General features: G+C 44.5%; 1 protein-coding gene and 1 long non-coding RNA gene across 10 annotated transcripts in view; one reads left to right on the top strand and one right to left on the bottom strand.

The window, feature by feature from the left end:
• The window catches only part of ODAD2 (outer dynein arm docking complex subunit 2), a 177,501-nt gene extending 174,857 nt beyond the window's left edge, over window positions 1-2,644 (bottom strand). The window contains exon 1 of one of the 4 annotated variants that reach the window (XM_025000641.2): window positions 2,557-2,644. The gene's annotated coding sequence lies outside the window, so the exon portion shown is untranslated. Of the gene's footprint in view, window positions 1-2,099; window positions 2,173-2,556 lie in introns of those variants that run through there. The other 3 variants (XM_025000638.2, XM_025000639.2, XM_059892632.1) reach the window with 3 other exon arrangements.
• Window positions 2,645-2,941: 297 nt separating this feature from the next.
• LOC104973767 (uncharacterized) overlaps window positions 2,942-9,827 on the top strand; it is a 178,034-nt gene continuing 171,148 nt past the window's right edge. For all 6 annotated transcript variants that reach the window (XR_009496878.1, XR_009496877.1, XR_003037766.2 and 3 more), the window contains exons 1-2: window positions 2,942-3,047; window positions 4,788-4,904. This is a non-coding gene — a long non-coding RNA (uncharacterized lncRNA). The remainder of the gene's footprint in view (window positions 3,048-4,787; window positions 4,905-9,827) is intronic.

The raw sequence follows: 9,827 nt of genomic DNA, 5'->3' as shown, positions 1-9,827 counted from the left end.
TTGCTACTTTACAAATAATCACAAAGGATTTTTCACAGTTTAAATATGCATTGAATTTTCCAGAACTGAAACTACCATATAAATCAAAGGATGGTTGTAAATACTTATTTTATATAGACCTTTACCAGGAGGTCAGCATTTTGCAAAATCATATCATTGATTGAAATTCTAGTCACACAATTTAAGTTTGTGACACGACTGTATTTGGGGCCACTGTATACACAGCAATTGAACATAAGGCTGGAGTAATTGATTTTGTTGTTCAGTCACTAAGTTGTGTCCAACTCTTTGTGACCCTATGGACTTCAGCACACCAGGCTTCATTATATTCTGCTACCTGAGCATTTGCATGCTGATATTTTATTACAATTATCTTCTTTTATTTTACAGTTAGAGCACCATTGAGATTTAAAACTATGATTTTGATTTCAGAAGAGTAAAGTGAGTATTACAAAATATTATAAGAAGCAAGTATTGGATCAGATAAAGTTTAGAACAACATAATATACATACATACACATAATATACATACACATACATATGTATATCTGTAAAAATGCTAGTGAAATAAAATGAATACCAAAAAGGTATAAATTTGTTCTGTGCATTCATTTTAGTATTCCAGTTTCTATTGCTGGATTCTGAACACATAAGCAAGCACTGATGTTCATGTATGACACTCTTGAGTTTCCCAATACTATGAAAGAAAGTGCAGATAGATCTATTTCATATGGAAAGGCTCAGGTGGATGGTTCTGTTTGTTTTTAAAGGTAAATTTGTTTCAGTTTATAAAGTTATTGTTTACATCACTTCCTTCTTGTACCTTTTTTTTTTTTTTAATGTGAAATTACATAAGGCTATAGCAGTCCACATACCAGATACTAATTTTCTGGAAGACACTTAAAAAGGAGCTAAGAAATGCAAAAAGTTCTTTTTTTATCATGATAAAATTTTTTATGAACGTGTGTAACATATTCGACACCATTCAAATTGTTTTTCTGAGTCTAATAAACCCAGGAGCTGCAGCAATGGGCAGGTTTGCCTTAAGAAGGCCTAAGAAAAAACTGGGGCTTCCCTGGTGGCTCACTGGTAAAGAATCTGCCTGCCAAGCAGGAAATGCAGGCTCGATCCCTGGGTCGGGAAGATCCCCTGGAGAAGGAACTCCAGGAGTGGCAATGCACTCCAGTATTCTTGCTGAGTTAAAACCCCATGGACAGAGGAGGACTGGCAGAGCCTGGCAGGCTACAGTCCATGGGGTTGCAAAGAGTTGGACATGACTTAGTCAATACAACAACAAGTGAGCCTATGACCATCCAGAAAACAAGCACAATATTATTAGAATTAGTATTGGCGGGGGGGTGGGGGGGGGAAGTGGAACAGAATAGCAAAAAGAAGACCATGTATAAAAGATTTTTTAAAAAAAAGGCTTTGCAGACCCAACTAAGTTTCTAAAACAAAAAACAGGTAGTCTTGTATTTTTTTTTCTTCTTAAGTATGAGAATTTCTAGTGACCTCTTAATTTGCAAGGAGAACTAAAGCTACAGCATTTATTCCTCTAATTCCAGTAATGTTCCAAAAATTTAAACACTAATTTTTTTTATCAAGATAGCTTGATGGGACGTTTACACCCAGCGCCAATCCATGAGATCTTAGGGCCTGAGAACCATGGTTACAATGAACATACGTGAATACATAGTACTTATTTTGAGTTAAACCAAGATTTTGAAATTTAACAATGACAAGGGAAAAGGTTTTTGTGCATGTTTGTCTCCATAAACTGAGAAATCACTTTACACTCATATTGTCTACTCATCCGATAGATACAACAGTTTGTTTTTTCTTTTTAAGGGTCCGTTGCAAGCCTCCAGTATCATTATAAAATAAAACCCATTCGTGAATAACTTCCGGAACACCTGAGTAGAAGCAAAACTCAATTCTTTACGAGACTAGGGAATATAAGCGTCCACTCTTAAGATTTAGCGGGTTAGGAACAGTGCCTGCGCTGGCGTCCAGAGAACGAGAATACCAGGCGATGAAACCTGCAAAAAGACTGGTTTCAGGGCTGACAGGAACCGAGCCCTGAATAAAAACAAACAGACCCGATGTGGAGATGAGCAAGGATGGCACCAGCCGGTCCTCGAACTGAGTAAAGTCAAGTATTGGCGCGGGAGGCCGCGGTCCTGGGCTGGGAGGACGGAGACTGGCGGGAGGAAGCGGCAGCGAAGACGCAGGGATAAGGAGGCAAAGCTGCGGAGACGGAGGAGGGAGAAGGGAAGGCAGGCCAGGAGCAGCGGGAGCGGCAACCGGGGAAGGGGGACGCGGATGCGGCCCGGGCTGGGGGCTGCAGAGTCAAGGTCCCAAGCCTGGGAGGAGCGGTGTGTCCGCGGGGAAGCAGGGGCTGGACGGGATGGGAGAGACGCGGACGGGGCGGATACCGGGTACGAGGGGAGAAAGGGAAGCCGGGAGGGGACAGAAGCGAGGCCTGAGCGCGGCTCCTCAACTTCTCCATCCCCGCGGACTGCTGCAAATACGCCAGCGCCCGCCCATCGCACTCACCGCAGCACCCGGCTCAGCGCCCCGCACTCCGCGCTCCGCCCGCGCGCCCGCCGGTTGCTAGGACGCCGGGTAAACACGGTGCCGGGCGCGCGCCCGCGTCCAGCCCTGAGTCCCGCCCCGGTCCCAACCCTGTGTCCAGCCCGGAGTCCCGCCCACGCCCCAGCCCCGCGCCCAGTCTCCGAGTCCCGCCCCCGCCCCCGTCCCAGCCCCGCGTCCAGCCCGGAGGCCCGCCCCCGCCCCGAGCCCCGCGTCCAGCCCGGAGTCCCGCCCCCGCCCCGAGCCCCGCGTCCAGCCCGGAGTCCCGCCCCCGCCCCGAGCCCCGCGTGCAGCCCGGAGTCCCGCCCCCACCCCAGCCCCGAGTCCAGTCCGGGAGTCCCGCCCCCGCACAGAGCCCTGCGTCCAGTCCCCGAGCCCCGCGCCGCCTTGGAGACAGATGCGCTCCGTTTTCTCTTCTCCAGCAACCCGAGGTCGCGTCCTCCTGGCTCCACCAGGTGGGAAACCTGTCACCTTCCCCAACGCGCGGTGAGAGGCTTTAGCAGCAATTTCACGGTAGAACCGAAAGCAAATGGAAAATAGTCATTGGAAACGCCGTTTTGTTTCCCCCTAGGCTTCTAGACAGAAGTCCCATCACGTTCCTTGAGGAGTTATATGTACCGGAATTCTTTCCTGGGTTCTGAAAAATAGCACAGGGCCTCTTACAGGATGTTTGAGATGCACATTTTTCACTCCAGAAAGCAAATAAACTAGAATTCTAGGATATTAACTGGAAAAGCAGAAATTGCTCTTGGATACTCTAGTTCATAGAACTAGGATGAAATGAGGACTTTTCCCCGTGTTTCTAAATGCCTTTCGCCTCTGTGTGCCAAGATGACTTTGACCCCACCAGCAGACACTCTACCATCAGGAGTTGTTGTTAGGTCTTAGTTGGGTAAGTCGTGTCTGACTCTGCGACCCCATGGGCTTTAACCCTGCAGGCTCCTCTGTCCGTGGGACTGGGTCGCCATTTCCTTCTCCAGGGGATCATCCTGACCCAGGGATTGAACCATGTCTCCTACATTGGGAGATGGATTCTTTACCACTGAGCTACACTAGGAAGCCCACTAACAGGAGACCAACCTTGAAAAACCAGAGGGAGGGAGTGGAAAAAAGGAAAATATTTGTTGGGTGAAAAAAAAAAGAGAGGGGGAATGAGCAGTGTACTGTCTTGGCTGATGGAGTGTTTGGGTACAGCCAGGATAGTTGGGGCGGGGGGGGGGGGGGGGGGGCGGCGGGGGGGGAAGGGAGGGAGGGAGACAGTGTTGAGGAACTAGAACTGGATTGTTTTTCCTTAAAGCCAGCAGATCTGTGAGGATGTCAAGTGCCACATGTGAGGGTACTATGTTGTTGCCACTCAAAAACAGCTTTCTGCAGACACAGAGAAATAAGGTTGATGTGACCTTTGCTTTGGGTTCTTATCTTCTCTTTTTGAGATTGTGAAACTTGTTAGGAGTGGAATCTTTTTGCCTGAAGGGACCTCCCTTCCAGAGAAGCCTAGAGTTGCAAGCACCAGAAAGGAAGATTATATGCCAGTGGGTGTAAGGGGCCCAATAAAAAATTTTTTTAAAGGTGGTAAGATTACATTCAGGAGCACAGGATCATGCCTGTAGAGCTGAAGCAGGGTTATGACCGGTCATGACCTGGTGAGGGTCAACAAGCTGGGAAGGGGCCACCTTTCAGAGGCATGAAGCTTCTTCTGGTATTTCATTTCACTTGTGGATTTTAATCAGCTGTAGAATATGAGAACACATTTACTGGGCCCAATGTAGAAACTGGCCAGAGATCTACAGAATGCTGGACAGTTGACCTTGGTTTGCAAAGCAGAAACAAACCAGCACCAACCAAGATCTGAGCATTGGCCAAATTCATGCCAAGTCAGAATCTATTATTCCTTAATCCTATTCCAAATTGGAATTTATTAGCTTCAAGATAAAAAAAAAAAAGAAAAGAAAAGCTTCTAACAATATTTAAATTTGTAGAATTCCCAGCAGGCTTCTTACAGTTTTTTTCTTGCCACGTGGAAGCACTAACTTGGCTGACCTTCAGCTCTCAGCTTAACTGACCATTTCTCAGGGTACGCACCATCCCACCTAAAGAAGCCTTCCAGTAGAACTTAACTCCTCTTAGTCTTTTTGCCTGACTCCTGCCACTGCAGTCAGCACCATGAAACAGGGACCTTTTCTGTTTCCTTCCAGTGTGTATCCCTAAGAGCTGGAAGACAGACTGAGCTGCGGAAGGAGCAAAATTGATGAATCATCTGACCGAAGATGGCTTGCTACCTGACATTCTTTGTTGAACCAGGAAGCACACAGGTAAGGCCCACGTTTCCCTGGACACACTTGATAGAACCAGTTTGACGATTCTGAGTGGCTGTGTTATGGAAAAGAGCTTTCAACACCGAGGGTGCACAGGTGTTTGCTGTAGCAGAGGGCTCTCCCAGCATTGCCTGCAGCTGAAACATGACCCAGTTTTGTCCAGTGGAACTTTAGAGAAAGTCTGCCATCGGCATCTGAGAAAGGTTGGAACGTTTTTGGCTAAATAAGCTCTCCATGAAACCATCCACCCCGGCTCAGGGTGGCTCAGCTCCCCTGGTGGACAGTAAACGTTGTAAGCATTCCGTGTAAGCATTTGCTAGGATTGCCTAACAAGGTACCATAGACCTTAAACAACAGAAATATATTGTTTCACAGCTCTAGGAGCTCAAAGTCCAAAATCGAGGTGTTGACAGGGTTGATTCCTCCTGAAGGCTGTGAGGGAAAGATCTGTTCTGGGCCTCTCTCCCTGGCTTGTAACGGCCATCTTCATGTCTTGGGATGTCCCCTGTGTACACCTGTCTCTGCAAAAAGCCCCTTTTCCAAAGACAATCATCGTGTTGGACTAGGGTCCGTCCTCATTAACTCATTTCAACTTGCATTACCTCTGTAAGACCCTATCTCATACACGTTTGCATTCTGAGGAACGGGACTTCAACATATGATTGGGGAGGGGAGAACACAGTTCCAGACATGGCATTCTGTAAACAGGGGAGTCGGTGGGTTTCAGGGGCCCATTCATCTGTGTTAGAATGGGGCCCCCTGGTGTGGGGCAGCCAACAGGAGCATATACAGGCCAGAATCAGGAGAAGGTTGGTCTGAGTGTCTGATACCTCAATCCGGAAAGGACTGACAGTGGAACCTCACAAATCTAGCCAAAAAGTACAATCACTCTATTGTGCAATAATGGACTTAAGTCTCATGTGGGGACAAGGTCTCCTGTTAATGGAATTTTTCAGACTTCAACAGAATTCTGATGTTGGGACATTTGCATGAAGTCTGATGAAGCTATAAAGGCCAAATTCCCCAGGTCCAACCTTTGTTTAGAGACAGAGACCAACCATCAAAGAATGGCAGCCTCAGCTGATGGACTATGGACCAAGTCCATGGTCTGAAAATGAAATAGCTCTTTCTGTGTACATTCTAACTTCCTAGACTTTCATTTATTTGATCAGTATTTTTTTTTTGGATACTGGTATGTACTGCCAGGCACTTTGTTCACAGAACTGGGTTGTCCAGTTCCAGTTCTGGGGGAAAAAAAAAAGGAGTCTGTTAAACTCTATTCAAAATCCCTGGAGTAAGGCCCGTAGCAGGGAGCACAGTAAGCAAAGAGGAAAAGAGTTTGCAAGGTGGGCAGTCACAGAAGGTAGTACCTTGAAGCCATGATGAAGAGGTAGATTGTATTCCAAGAGCAATTGAAAGTTATTGGAGGATTTTAAGGAAAGAGTGGCATGATCTGATTCATGTTGCTAAGAAGTCTAGCTGTTAAGGTGCAAGAGTAGAAGCAGGATGACTATTAATAACCTACCACCGTGGGTCAGGCCCCTAAGAAACAGTCCAGGATGGAGAGAGGCCTGTGAAGGATGCATTGAGGAACTCTTCCAGGGGAGTGAAGGCGACAGGACTGGACGGGGAGAAAAGCTAAATTGCCCTGGGTCTGGGATGGCCCTACAGGGTTTTCCCATATTAAGGCGAGGGGACTGGTGGGCCTTTGTATCTCGTTATCATTACATTTTCTACCCCCACATCCAAATCTTGATTCATTTGTTAACCTCCATTACACACTAAGTTCATCTTTTTGTCTCTCAGTGTTACTGACATATTTACATACAGCACTGTGTAAGTTTAAGGTGTACAGCGTAATGACCTGACTTACATCATAAAATGATTGTCACAGTATATTATCACAATGTCTTATTGCCACAAGTTTAGTGACCATTCAATCATCTCATATAGATATAAATTGTAAAAATAGAGAACAGTTCTTCCCTTGTGATGAGAACACTTAGGGTTTACTCTCTTAAGAACTTCCATATATAACCTACGGCTGTGTTAATGATACTTATCATGTTGTACATTACATTACTAGTAATTATCTGTCATAACTGGAAGCTTGTATCTTTCGACCACCTTCATCTAATTCCCTTCCTCTCAACCTCTGCCTCTGATAATCACAAATCTGATCACTTTTTCTATGAGTTTGCTTGTTTGTTTTTGAAGTGTAATTGGCCTGAAACACAATGGGTGCATATGCTCAGTGGTGTCTGACTCTTTGCCGCCCCATGGGCTATCGCTCACCAAACTCCTCTGTCCATGGAATTCTCCAGGCAAGAATACTAGAGAAGGTTGCCGTTTCCTACTCCAGGGGATGTGCCTGACCCAGGGATTGATGAGTCTCTTGTATCTCCTGTATTGGCAGGTGGATTCTTTACCACTGCACCACTTGTGAAGTTCCATCTACCAGTATGGCACTGATTTAAACAGATACAGTGTATCCATGGGAAGGACTATTACACAGCTGTTTTAGAAGAGTGAGCCAGATCAGTGTTTATTGTGTGTGTATACCACATTGCTTTGATTACTATAGCTTTCTTTGTAATATAATTTGAAATCAGAGTGTGACACCTCCAGCTTTGTTCTTCTTTCTTAAGATTGTTTTGATGATTCGGGATCTTTTATGTGTCTGTACAAATTTTAGAATTATTTGTTCTAGTTCTATGAAAAATGCCATTGATATTTTTAGGGATTGCATTGATTTGATAGGTTTCCTTGGGTAGTATAGTCATTTTAACAATATTAATTTTTCTAACCCATGCTAAGTTGCTTCAGTCGTGTCCCACCCTGCGTGACCCCAAAGACAGCAGCCTACTAGGCTCCCCTGTCCCTGGGATTCTCCAGGCAAGAACACTGGAGTGGGTTGCCATTTCCTCCTCCAATGCATGAAAGTGAAAAGTGAAAGTGAAGTCGTGTCCGACTCTTAGCGACCCCATGGACTGCAGCCCACCAGGATCCTCCGTCCATGGCATTTTCCAGGCAAGAGTACTAGAGTGGGGTGCCACCATGAGCACAGTATATTCTTCCATGTGTTTGTGTCATCTTCAGTTTCTTTCATCAGTATTTCATAGTTTTTTGTTTACAAACCTTTTACCTCCTTAGGTAGGTTTATTCCTAGATATATTATTGTTTATGATGTGATGGTAACTGAAATTGTTTTCTTAACTTTTATTTCTGGTAATTAGTCACTAGTATATACAAAAGCAACAGATTTCTGTATATTAATTTTATATCCTGCAACTTTACCAAATTTGTTGATGAGTTCTAGTAGTTTTTTGATGGTGTCTTCAGGATTTTCTCTGTCTAGTACTAATATCATGTCATCTGCAAACAGTGACAGTTTTACTTCTTCCTTTCCAATTTGGATTCCTTTTGTTTCTTTTTCTTCTCTAATTGCCATGGCTAGGACTTTTAATACTGTGTTGAATAACAGTAGTGACAGTGGGCCATCCTTGGTTTGTTCCTGATCTTAGAATAAATGTTTCAGCTTTTTACCATAGAGTATGATGTTAGCAGGACAGGGAGGCCTGGCATGCTGCAGTCCATGGGGTCACAAAGAGTCAGACATGGCTTGGCGACTGAACAACAACAGATGTTAGCAAAGGGCTTGCCATATATGGCCCTTGTCATGTTGAGATATGGTCCTTCTATACCCTCTTTCTGGGGCAGTTTTAATCATAAATGGATAATAAGTTTTGTCAAAAGCTTTTTCTGCACCTGTTGAGATGATACAATTTTATTCTTCAAATTATTAGTATGCTGTGTCACATTGATTGATTTACAGATATTGAACTATCCTTGCATCCTTGAGATAAACTCCACTTGATCATGGTGTGTAATCTTAATGTATTGAGTTTGGTTTGCTAGTACTTTGTCAAGGATTTTTGCACCTCTTCACCTGTATTGGCCTGTGATTCCTTTTTTTGTGTGTAACATCATTCTCTGGTTTTGGTCTTACAGGATAAGCGTGGCCAGCTTGTTATTTGTCCTTGGTCTTCACTATTTCCTTCCTGTAGTCCCACTCTAGCCCTTTAGGTGAGAAAGGACAGTGAAGGGAGAAGTAGAAGGACAAGGAGTCTCTATAAATTGTCCTGTCAAAAACTAACTCTGCATTCTTTGCATTAAGCCTGATCTGGCTCATTCTCTTATGAATGTTTTTCTTGGGATTTCAAAAATCTTGCAGTGTTGGTGTCCTTCTCACTGTATTTTGCACCATCCCTAAACAAGCATCTTCCTCTGACTTTATTCCCTGGGAATCTATCTGTTCATACATTTGCTTTCTGCTGAGGCTTTATAGCTGCCATCCCACCTCCTCCAACCTCCACTGTATTTTTCACCCACAGACAAAATTTGACCCATGGGAAGCACTCATACATTATCTGCTCAACTAACAATGCAGGTCAGTCCTGTCACAATTGAGGCATGTCTCTCATCCCCCAGGCTCATCCACTGTCTCCTCCCCGACTCACAACTGCACAGTATGAAGGACATGTATTAAGCTCTCTAAGTAGTCTTCTTAAAGTCCCTCTTCTTCCTTCCTTCTAAACTGAGGTTGAAGGGCACGTGAACAGAAAAGAGATGGCCAGCACAGCTCTCTCCAAAAAGCTTTTCCCTGGAAATCCACTCATTTCCCTTCTATAACTTCAATATGGGTGAGGCAGGAAATTGACTTTCCAGTTATAACCTCTACAATTTTACATCTCAGCCTAGTGCCTTACTCTGGAATAAATTATCTATTGTATCTCGAATCCTAATGTCTTGAATGAGTGAAACAATTTTAACATATTATTTCTTAGTTGTATGTACAGATCATGGATGATGTACAGAACAAATCAGTACTATACGTTGCCTCAGAAAGTGGGTGGATGG

The sequence above is a fragment of the Bos taurus genome, chromosome 13, assembly GCF_002263795.3.
Source record: "Bos taurus isolate L1 Dominette 01449 registration number 42190680 breed Hereford chromosome 13, ARS-UCD2.0, whole genome shotgun sequence".
NCBI lineage: Eukaryota > Metazoa > Chordata > Mammalia > Artiodactyla > Bovidae > Bos > Bos taurus.
The sequence above is the reverse complement of the archived record's forward strand: the minus strand, read 5'-3'. Positions and strand labels throughout refer to the sequence as shown.